This window comes from Sparus aurata, chromosome 5 (genome assembly GCF_900880675.1).
Source record: "Sparus aurata chromosome 5, fSpaAur1.1, whole genome shotgun sequence".
Lineage (NCBI taxonomy): Eukaryota > Metazoa > Chordata > Actinopteri > Spariformes > Sparidae > Sparus > Sparus aurata.
Genome location: NC_044191.1, coordinates 20,260,808 through 20,273,286, shown reverse-complemented (window position 1 = coordinate 20,273,286; position 12,479 = coordinate 20,260,808). Strand labels below are relative to the sequence as shown.

The 12,479-nt window shown below is 41.1% G+C and overlaps 1 protein-coding gene across 2 annotated transcripts in view; it reads left to right on the top strand.

Annotated features, from left to right (window-relative positions):
• Nucleotides 1-12,479, top strand: part of kank1a (KN motif and ankyrin repeat domains 1a) — a 57,620-nt gene that overhangs the window by 14,994 nt on the left and 30,147 nt on the right. The window lies entirely within an intron of this gene.

Genomic DNA, 12,479 nt, shown 5'->3' with positions numbered 1-12,479 from the left:
GGTGTGGTGGCTGAATTTGGCGTGTCACCAGCTCAATCCGCTCTGTCTGTCTTTGTTCTAATATTTCCTCGTTGCTTCCCCCCATGGGAATAAATTAGACTTTCAAATTTGGGTTGAAGTGGCGTGTGGACAGCTCTAAGTACTGACAATGAGGAGGCCCAGGGCTCTGAACAGGAAGAGAAGAAGAGAACAGTTTCCTTTTTGGAAGAGGTTTGTGCCTCATCGCTACTGTCACCCCTCCAATAGACTCACCCCTTCCTTCCCCACACACACCTTTTTATCATCCCTTCTCCCAGTGGAACAAATCATTTAGCTGCCACCCTAATGGGATTAGTCCTCACTCTCTGCCTCCCCCCCTCCCTTCCTCCCTCCCTCCCTCCCTTCCTCTCTTTCACATGAGTCCATCCTTGAGTTTGTCTCTCTTGGTACGCTGCCTCTGGAAAAACACAAGTGGTTCAACTCAATGAAAAGCTTTGGAGAGGGAAATCTCTGAATTGATGAGGAGTAAATTAGGGATTGTAGAGCTTCAGTCACCTCATTTGGCCTCTGACTGCTTACTGAATCTGTCACTAATATTTCCGTTGGTGTGATCTCATGGATAGGGTGACCTTTATCTGTGTGGAGTGCTGCGTAAACTCCAAATAAACTCTTAATTGCTGCAGTTTGGTGTCTTTATAGTCACAAGGTGTCCCAGTGGCTGAGCAGGGATAGCGGCGAGCGCCCACAGATTAGCATGCTTGACATCCTTGATGACGAATGACATTGAAGCCCGTTAATCAGGCCTAACCACTGATGTCACCACATTAAGCAGTACGGTCCTGACGTCGCCTTGATAAACAATGAGGCCAGCTGAGAGCTCAATGAGAGGATCACAAAAGCCAAGCAGCGTCGGGGCCAGCTGGGGACGAGGTACTCAACAGATGGACATGAATATATTTAACATTAAGTTTAAATTGGATGTTTTTCTACTGAGCTTTTTTTGTGCAGAGCACCCTATGATAAAGCAACAGTTGCAAATAAGGTCATAATAAAACAACACAGCTGAATAACACTTGAAAGCGGCACAGCAGAGTTCAGGCCCTGCGACCAAAACTCAAAAATCAATGATCTTTATTCAGAATTGCTTTGAGAGTTTGCCTAAATCACGTAAACTCATGTTCTTTCCCCTGTGATTCTGTTGTTTCTTTACATCAAGTCAGCTGCATCTGGAGGAGGCTTGTTGTTAATGATGTAGATGATCAAGACCAACGTGCATCGAATGAATGAATCGAGTACAGCAACCAGGTGCCCTTACAAGTTTGTACAAAACTGCATAATAATGCCTACATTAAGTAGGAGAGGTCGCATCACAACCAGTGCATTTACAGGAGGGATGTAATAATGCAAAAGCATTAACAGCAGACAGAAGGAGAAGAGCGAGAGCAGATTATCTACTAGGTAATCAATCGCAGAGGGTGTTTTTCTCTCAGGCGGATGGAAAAAATAGTAGTATAGATTGCTAAAATAGGTCACCACATTTTTAATTGGCTTTCAAGTATCTCTATCTAGAAATATTTTTTATGTGTTTGGCAGTCACATCACCTCGGTTACCAGAGATTGTGATCAATTTTAATACCAGCTGCTTTCAGAAGCCAAGCAGTTTAATGGTTCAGATAAAATGTTCAAACATCTTATCTTTTGCAGGCTGCTTCATGCTCATCTTGTGGTTGAAAGCCTCTGAGGCTGGCAGGTTGTCGTTCCCGATGCTCGGTCGTCTTTTGTTCCCAGGACCTGGACCATGGCACAGCTGTGACTGCAGCCCCGAGAGAGGGAAAACTGGCTGCTGAGGGAGTGCTGCTGATTGATTTTGAATGAAAGCTCCAGATAAACATATCGTCATTTTGTTTTCAAAAGAGCAGTTGCAGCATCTCGGTTATGGTTGCACTCCTTCTTCATAGGTGTTTGGTGTCAGTTCTTCTGTTGATATAAAAAATAATAGCTTGGAGTATTTGGAAGGGGAGCGAAATTTAGTATTAATTCTAATACTGCTGCTCTGTAGCTGAACCTAAAGAGCACAAAGCGAAAGACATGTTCATAATGCAGCATTACATTGTGACCTTGAAAACTGTCTTATCTTTATCTTTACAGCCTCTGTCTTTAATACTAATAATATAGTAGTTTAATACTGATGCCTCTATATGAGCTACATACTCAAAAAAGCCCTTCAGCGAGAAGATTGGCCCTATCTATCTATTTACTTTGGAGGTTATATTTTAGCTTGTATCCAAGGGTAGTAGGCAGGATTGCACAAAAAGTACTGAATGGATTTCCATGAAACTTAGATGGAGGAATGGTCTCTGTCTGGAACAGATCCCATTTAACATTTTGTTCGGATTTATTCAGGTAAAAGGACGTTTCCTAGATTTTTTTTTCTTTTTTTTCTTTTATTATATTGAGGGATGTGGCATCTCAATCTGCAAAATGATTAGTTATTTCAGGTAATGTAGGAAGGCTGACATTCATACACAAATTCAGAAAAAGTTGATAATGAGTCTCATAGGTCATATTCATAGGTCTGTCAGTTACGGATGCTTCGGGCTGACTAGCGCCCTGGTGGTTAGCCCAAAGCATCGTTTGATGAGCTGTGAATGAGACTTGACTATAGCTTTGGTAAAGTGAAGGAAAGACTGAATGTATTCCCTGTGTAATGTAGTGGAGTTGAAATGTAAGTTAATATTAAAGAAAAGTTCAAGCTACTTGATATTATACTTTTTAGTAGAAAAATATTTTTCACTGAAGTTGCACCTGACAGGGTCATGCTGTACCTTGGTTTCCTCTCATTGACAGCTGTGTCACAGAGTGTAACACTGATTTCCTCAGCTGTACGTAGGTCAACAGTTTGCCCTTACCAGATAAATACGGACACACAACTATTTGCAGGACATCAGGTTGCATGCTTGCGTGGCAACTTGCTGCAAAAGTTAAAATGGCTTCCCCCTCCCATCATGTCCGTGCAGGGTTTGATCATTATATGTCCCAGAGCAGCATCTCTGCATGAGTGTGACGCCTCATCCTCCGCCTTCCCCTGGCTTTAATCCAGCACTGCATGGCCTGTCACTCATTAACAACATAATTGGTCCAGCAGCTCAAGTGTTTATGTTGGGCCGAGCAAAAAAGTCTAATCAAGACAGACAAGGTTTGTCTGCCTCTAAACATTCCCGACACAGTTATCTGTTCGACCAGCCGGATGCCAGTGTTACAGGCGTGTAACCAACAATCGCTGCTGTCATCAGATACCAATCTAACAGAATAGATACAAAGACGAAAATGTAAAGCTTAACTTGATTCACTCCATAGAAATTGGTTGTATGAGCCTTTTATTTCTCTTTAAGGTTTTTAATTAAATGTTTTCTTCAGTGTTTTTAGGGTCAGTTCGGTGAAAGAGCCTCCTTTCCCCCCTCAATGCTGTCATCAGTTTAATTAGCTTGTTGGTTATTGTCTGGCTGCTGTCAGAGGAGAAGGGCAGCAGAGGACGCAGCCGTGGATCTCATTGGTCCGTTTCCAAAAGGTCAGCAGAGTGGGCTCTCTTGGCACAAAAGCAAACATGGGAGCACTTAAGATGGGGAATTTCTCCCACAATGCCTCTTTGAGAGAGTTGACAACAGAGGTGAAAGCTTTGGGAGTGACAGTCTCTCACTGCAGTCACAGACTTCATCTGGAGTGGTGAAGAGACTTATTCTTCGAGTTTGTATTAATCTGTTCACTCCATAATTTGATTATTTCGTCTTATTCTGACTTTATTTGACCGTCAGGGAAGATGCAAACAGGAAACAAGGGGGACGGAGAGAGGGAGTGGTAGAAAGCATGTTTACAGTACATTTACCCAAGAACTTTGTGCAGGTGCAATTGTGTTCTTCCACTTCACTACTATTAAGAAGGAAATATTATACTTTTTATTTCACCAATTTATTTAGTAACTTTGGTGATCCAGATGATGCCATCCATGATTATTAAAGTATTTGTTAAACACTACTGTTCAAAATTTAGGGGTCACTTAGAAATGCCCTTAATTTTGAAAGAAAAGCCAGCAACATTTATTTTTCAATAACAAATTGATCAGGAATACATTCTAGACATTATTAAAGTGGTAAATGACTATTCTAGCTGGAATTGGCTGATTTGTATTATGTGTACAGAGGCCAATTTTTGGTCCAACGGTATTGTGTCAGCTATCCCAAGTTTGTTGTGTTAAAGGGCCAACCAAACCCTTCTGCAATCATGCCAGCACAGCTGAAAACTGTTGTGCTGATTAATGAAGCAATAAGATTGGCGTACCTTAGGCTTGTTGGGTATCTGGGGCATCAGCGTTTGTGGATTTGATTATTGTATCAAAATAGTCAGAAAAATCTAACTTTCTTCTGAAACTATTCAGTCTAAGAAATAAAGCCTATGCCATGTATGAAATATAGTGGTATAGAAAGTTACTCAACAATCTTTCACTGTGATTGCAGTTGTGTTCAACATGTCACACTGCAGAGACATTTGGAGTCTAGTTTGCATGGTGCCCCACTGAGGAGGGTCCCCCTGTATGGGGAGGTAAGTGGTGGGTGGTGTTCACCAACCCACAGCTCCCCTCCTCCGCCTTAGTGACTCCACTCAAGAGCTAAACAAATATGTGGCTCCAGCCTGTCCTTGGTCAAGTGCAGAACAGACATAGGAGGGTCGGGGAGGGGCCAGAGAGGGAGGCGTGGGGGGAGGATAAAGAGAGACGATATGAGCACAGACTGGTCAGAGTAGTCCAAACTAGAACAAGATTAATTGCACAAGAACTAAGAAGATGAACTATTGGTTTAATCGTCAGAGGATGTTTCATATTTATGATTTTGCTGTATGGAAACTAGCTCTATATTCAGCTATCTTGGTAAGAGAGGATGCTAGAATTATTGTTCCTTTTTAAAGGTTTTGAGCTCGTTGAAGGTGCAACAGGAAGTTTGATGCGGAGGGCAAATCAATAAATGTTGGATCAGCTGTATTTTCATCTGGACTAGAGCTAAAATGAGCACTCGATTAATCTTTTAGTGCATTGACAGTACACCTTTTTACCTTAACCAAGAAGGTAAGGTTTTCACCAGTGTGATTGTGAGTTGGTTTGTCAGTTGGTTTGTCAGTAGGATTACACAAAAAATACTGAACAGTTTTCCATGAAACTTTGAGGATGGGTCTCGGCCCTGAATAGACCCCATTAACATCGTGTGCGGATCCAGAAAAAGGGATGGATCCAGGAATTATTTTCCCACTTTCTCAGGGAAAACTGCATGGATCTTGATCGGGATTAAAATCCAGATCTAGCAGATTAAGATATGTTTTATTTGATATTGGATTAGGCTTGATTGAATTAAAGGGGACTGTTTGTTTTTAAGTTTTTAAAAAGAGAATGATATAGACATGGATCATTGAATGTGCATGCATATGTATTTTGTTGCCTCAATAGAAAAAAGTTATTTTGGTATTTTTCAAGATTGTTGATTAAGTCTTTGTAAAGCCTGGTCTCAGTGTTGTTAAAGTAATTAACCCTGGTCTGTGTCTACAACTGTGCTGTCTATGGGCCTTGAACTGGAGGGAATTGGGCCTGGAAAGTTTTTTAAATGTCCTTGAATTTGAGGTTTAAGAAGTTGCGGACAGGCTACTCGACATATCTAATAGCTGCAGTCCCAATCCAGACCCACAATTAAAGATCAATTGGAACATTTCACAATCATTGTATCTCATTTTTTAAAAAAGCTAAGGGTGAGAATTCATGAGAAGTTTTCAAACTTTAATTTATTTTTCTTTTAAAAAACCCCCAAACATTTCTAACTTGTTTAAATGTTGTTAAAATTACTGCATTTTACTGCTGGAGTGCAGTTTATTTTTATGACAAGTCCACATTCTCTTGATCTGAGCCATCTTTTTCCTCTAGGGGGTGCTGTTGTCATCAGAAGGAATCACTCTGTTAAGAGGAGAAAAAGGTTTCAAAAGAAATATGTGTCCTGAATAGAGGGTGCATGCAATCCTAAAGCTCTGCTCAGGGCAACTTCACGCTGCAGTGAGCTGAATAGGCTGATTAATGATGTATCACACAGTCTCTGGAGTAAAGGGTAAAGTTAAAGTCAGGCACTTATGAAACAATGAGTGAAAAAGTTGAAAACAATACTTGGAAGTCTTGATGATGATTGAACATTACCTAAAGGACAGAGCAGTGGGGAACCTTTTTTGAATTCAATGATGCATTGATACATTCTAAGGTTGTTTTGGTGAAGAGAGTGAAGGTGATGACGAAATCAACCAACTTCATCCTCCAAACATAATATCTGATGCAGATGCCAAAAAATAGAGATACGTTTCACCTTGTTTTATATGTTGCAAATTATGTGTAATTACCTCAAACAAGCTGAAGGCAAACTTTAATTGAACTGTTTAAAACTTGGCAAAAATTTGATGGTTGTAGCAGAATGGTACCCAGAAGCAGCTGATTGACTGTTTTGCTGCAGGCAAACAAAGTTAATGTCGTAGGTGGAGCATGGCGCTTGGATTAGTCTGCCAGATTTTTGTTATGCGACCAACCTCCTCAGGCTGGCATCCAGCACAGTAAATCATATGTCAGGGCAATCATAACCACATTTTCAAAGAGCTTGCACGAATACTCTCTTGAATCTACCACTTTGAGATATGTATTTTGTATTATTATTGTTTTCTTTTCCTATTTTCTATTGCAGCCTTTGGCGTCTTTGTTTTGGTTGTTCAGACCCTCTGGTTAAAGATGGAGAGTGAATCCTGTTAAACCTGCAGAAATGCTGCTTTTGTTTGCTTTTGACAGTTCCTGAACCAAATCCTCACAATAGGCCAGTGAACCTCTGGAGAGCAGCTGTCAGGATAAGTGGTTGAAGCAGATTCCTAAAATAGAGGCACAGAAATCAAACACACCTTTCCAACGTGTGTTTCTCCTATCCAGGGTTATTAAGAGGGAGGCCAACAGCAATTTTAGTGTTATCGTACAGACCAAAGAGAAGAGTAAAGTATTCTTTCATAACAGACTGCTGCTTCTCGTAGCATTCATTGCCTTCTCCCATTCGCATTGCCTTGTACCCATATAGACTTTAATATTTAGATTAACTAAAGAATATGAAGTTGTGCAACTTGTATCATAAAATGCCTGAATTTAGTAGCAGTCAATTGAAAAACAGTGTTTGAGAATGTTTTGCAGCATCAGTCATCATTATATATTCATCATTAAAATGATATCTGTATTATAAATCAGAGATATCTACTGAAGTTAGCTTATTGGCCCCGGCTCTTCTTGTTCCACAGCTCCTGTGCTAGCGTTGAAAACACTAACACTCCCCTGGTCCCACTCCCACTCTGAACCACTAGCTGTTCTGCTAAATGAGCTAAGTAGCTCATTGCAGCTACAGTTAGTGGTTACTCTGGTGATATGCTGACACCTACTTATTTTGAGCATGGATTTGACAGGTGGATGTTCTTACATCTTGCACCTTTTTAGAATACATCTAGAATACGAGTAGCTGATCGTTAAACTTCCTATTTCTGCAAGAAATTTTCCTATTGAGTTTTTGTGATGCAGACAGCTGTCTCTTCCAAAACTGGCTCTATTCTGTTCTTGTGTATGTGGTGTTGTACTCGCCAATCAGGGCAACTTTTCTGTACAGCTCTGGTAAGATTGGCACAGTTGTGTGTGTGCTGTCCTTGCTGAATACAGCGGATCTGTTTGTAAATGTGTTGTGATTTGAGTTTTTCTGGCAAACTCACTGGTTTTGTCGTCTTTTTATGCCGTCTATTTCTTTCACTCTTAGACACGACCACGAACACTTGAATAAATTGTTTGCTTTTCCCTTGAATAAACTGTAGACTCGGATTCAGCTGGGTTTGGATATCTCTGCATGTGTCTCGCAGATGGTCCAATCTGTGGAGCTGCTCTGTAATTTACAATCCTCATTCCTGTAGTTGCTTTTATGATGCACTGATTCTGAGGTTTGAAGTCCTATCTTGAAATAACACACAAAAAACATTCTTAGGCATCTTTTCTCTTGATACACTTTGTACAAGTCGTCTGAAAGTGATATAATGGTAGAACTGGTCAGACAGAGGAATGAACATAATGACTGGGACGCACGTATAATTTTATTTGATTTCCATAATTGAGCTTGTCATCCTCTGATGCTATGTTTATCCTGTGCATAAGGCCTGCCCTCCACTGGAGGAAGAATAGCAGGGAGTTGAAAGTGATGGCACCAGAAATAGCTTGATGTGTGATTATACAGCAACAGGACTGACCAGAGGTTGACTCATCCTCTCACTTTATGGACAACTGGACTCGTGGTACTTTTTATTCAACTCTTGTGAGATCAAGATTGGGTCAGGATTTCACTTTTGGAGAGCTGTCAGTTTATTAGTAAGTAGTTAATAAGTTTTCTGACGGGAGACTGGCCTTGCTGAACCCATCTGTAAAGGTACAGTACCTGTTTTAACAATTTGAGTGCACAATGAACTTTTGGAGTGCGTCTTTCATACATCAAATCAAATTGCAGATACTTGCCTTCTATTTTTGGAGAAGCACAATCACCTGTTTGATGCACTATTAAGAGTGAAATAAGAGTTTCTTAAGAAAATTATAGGGCTATTCCTGATTCTATTGATTTTATGATCCCCTAACCTTTCCTTCAGACCGACATTTGTGGATTTTTATGTCTCCCTACAGGATGAACTGCAAAAACTTTCGTTATACCTTAACTTTTCCTCTAGTATCATCATCAGTGCTGGGTTTGGACTAGATGCCCTTAAAAAAGGAATGACATTCCCATCAACCTCATCTGTATTGTTTTTTATGATAAGCCTTCTAACATGCTAAGCTAAGATTGTGAACATGGTTAACTTTTTACCTGTTAAACATCATCATGTTAACATTGTCATTGTGGGTATGTTAGCATGGTGTCGTACCATTAACAGCCTCACAGAGCTGCTAGCATGGCTGGAAATGAAATGATTCTCCTTTTTCATCAATTTCCTTCAACATTTTTGGATTCATTGTCCACCGAGGTTAATATATAATCCTCTACTGTGGCTTCAAAAAAACCCTTCTCATCCTCCTGGAGATGGGATGTCATTACTTTTAGCTACCTGGATGTAGGCCTCGCTATAAGTGTTTTCTTCCTCTGAACTTGTGACATTACACCTATAAAAAAGACAACCAAATCCCACTGGCCCTCTTTTCATTCCTGTAAGTTCCTCCCTTCTTGCTGGGATAATTGAAAGGCTTTGAGGGTTGAGCTCAGCAGGCTCACGCAGGACATCAAAGGGAAACGAACAGTCGGACAGCACAAGCTGGGGTCAATACCAAGGCTAGCGCTGCCAAACGGTAGTGCACGTCAGCACCGAGGCGTCTGGCCTCCTCACCCGGCCCGAGTCTTCTCCATAGTCGGCACAGCAGCTTCTCTTGCAAAGCTTCAAAGGCATTTCCTAATGAGGGCCAGATGCAAAGCTGAGACGACAAGAAGCGGCTGCTCGTTCTGCAGTTATGCTGATACATGCATCACACACATTAGCACTTGTCCCGTAAACATACAGTATTGTCTAGTTTCTTGGCGCTGTAGTTGTCTGTTTTTTTTTCTGACAGAGATGCCCCTGAAGACACCTGCGCACCATCACATCGATTATCCAGAGAGATAAAACACTCTACATGCTGCTGCACACACGCAGTTTTTGTTTTTGTGGCTTTTCTGATGCTCTGAACAAAAATATCCCAGTTTCTCTGAAGGCTTTTTCCCTCCATTAAAGCTGTTGCTTCAGCTTTTATTAGGGGAAAAACCAAGGCTGTTGAATATTCAGCGCAGCGGGTTTGCAACCTTAACAGCCCTCTCTCCCCTTTTAATTCATGCTGTTTACTGTTGACACACGAGTTACTGATCTCGACCTTTTTCAGTGGAAAATGTGAACTGTCGCACCACATCCTGTCGAGACTTTAGTGAATTATCTGAAGTTGGTCACTTTATTTGGTAAACAAATGGCTCCCGAAACACCAAATGACATTTAGACCTGCATGAATGTTTACATAATAACAGCACTGATTGAAACATTGTGGAAATGTTTGATTCCTGGTTTAATTGGGTTATTTTCTTATTTTTTAGATCGCTCACTCCCTCAAATGAGTCTTTTCTGCACTTTGGTTGATGATTTCCATTCAGTCAGTAGTTAATCCGTGATTGCTACATTACATATTTTGATATTCACCTCTCAGATCAAGCACATACTTTCCTTTTAGTATAGAGCTATAACTATAATGTTTAACGATCAGTTGATCTGAGTATTGTTTATTTCACTAGTGGTTCAGTCCATGAAGGTGAGGTCTTCCCAGGGCAAGCTAGGACTGGCACTTGTCCTAAGTCCTGACTGGGGAGCTTGAAGTAGCTAGATTTTGCTTGCAAAATAACTTGAGTAAGAAATAGATTATATAAATAGTTGCAAACAATTGACTTATCAATAAATTGACTTGAAGAAGAGAACATGTTGGCTATCCAGGGTTCTCCCCAGAAATTCTTAGTATAGCGGCGCACCGTCTGTTCGGGGGGGGGGGAAGCACGCACGCTCGTCAACGTCAGTCCGGGGGGGGGGGGGGAGACACGGACGTACGGACAGCCGGTCATCAACTCCGTCAGCCGGGGGACAGACGGACGCTCATCGCCGTCAGCCGGGAGCTCCTAGCCGTCAACCGGGGGACGGCGGACGGACGGACGGACGGACGCTCGACACTGTCACGCGCGGAGTATAGCGGCGCTGACCGAGCGGTATAGCGGCGCAGCGCCGCTGTTCCACCGTCTGGGGAGAACCCTGCTATCTAAGAAGACATCTCTCCTCACTGGGCTCTTTGATTTCCACAGTTTCACGGTGAAAACCAAAAACCCTGATATGTGACTATTTGTTTCCTTGTTAGTTTACATCTGTTTTTATTTGTCTTGCTTTTCAGGGCCCCGTATCGCAGTAAATCACGCAAGCGGCTTGTCTTTTGTGTCTTTTGAAAAGAGACGCATGTCTCCCTGTAAAGAGGAACCTGACCTGAGTCACTGTAAATCTGTAGACATGCACCTGCAACTCCTGTCACACCTCTATGTAGCTTTAAGTGCCTCATGCTTCGTATTTATGTAACAGCCCAAGAGGAACAAAACAAGAAGTTCTGGTTTGTGTTGACTATCAGTCGTGTCATGCTCAAGACTCCTACTGGGATGAGAGCCGACTGATTATGACTCTGTTTTCTCTGCTCAGGAAAGGAGTGTTGGTGAGTTTTTTTTAAATCTTATTGTTGTCCAAACTAAATGGAAAGATCCAGTTAAGGCCTTGGTGACCACTTGATGGTTTCAGTGCATCCATAGAACAAACAAAACAAAAAACAGAGCTGACTGATAACTTTGTCATGCTAGGAAGCAGAAAGAGAAGCTGCTATGATACTGAGTAGTCACCGAGGCCACTTACTGCAGTACAAGGTGGGAAAGACACTGTTGAGGAATTGTAGGCGGTTTGATAGGTACATGTTGGTAGCTTAATTCTACTCAGCATTACATAACATTGTCTAACATTTGGCGCATTTGCAGACTCTTTGCAGACAAGACCTTTATTATATTTATATAGTTGACTTTTTTTCTTAAATTATCCCAAATGTTTCCAACAAACCCAGACAATCTTATTCAAGGTAACAGCCAGTTTCATTAGTTGGTATAACTTCTTGGGAAACACCAGATGATACATTAGAAAGTGAGGAAAGAGCTCGGTGCACCAGCTAGCCACTCTGTTAAGTATGGTTTGTATTGCTTTCATCGTGGAGCATGTTTATTAATTTTCGATGGCAATAGTGTTTGTTTAGCAATGAAGACAAAGATTCTCATGATTCCACACTACTTCAGGAAAGTGTCCACCTCCATCATTCATGGTTGTTTTGATCGAGAGTGGTAGAAATTACAAACTGTTCAAAAAATTAACTATCAGATTTAATGGTCACTCCAGTAATCATTTAGTCGTGAAACTGTTTGAAAAGTGAAAAGAAATGTATAGAAATAAATGTCCAGTCACAAATTCCAAGTTCTAGAGATCATAAGACGTGTTTTGGCATCAAGCCTTCGTCAGGGAGTGAAAGGGTTTGACAACATGACTAAGGCTTGATGCCAAAACACGTTGGACTTGAAGGTCTAACATGACCATGCCATGACATGAGAAGCATTTTAGCCATTTAAAAGAGACTGCTCTTGTGATTTTGAAGTCTGTATGTATCCCTGTCATCTACAACCTAACTCTAACAAACTGAATTTGAGTCCAGGAAGTGTTCCTACCCTGATGTGTTCAATTTTTTTGTTGACCCAAAAACTCTGAAATGAACCAAAAAATAAATAAAATAAAGAAGCAAATTTGCACAAGTAAGGGATTTTTTGTTGTTGATTTTCTTAACCAATCGACCAATT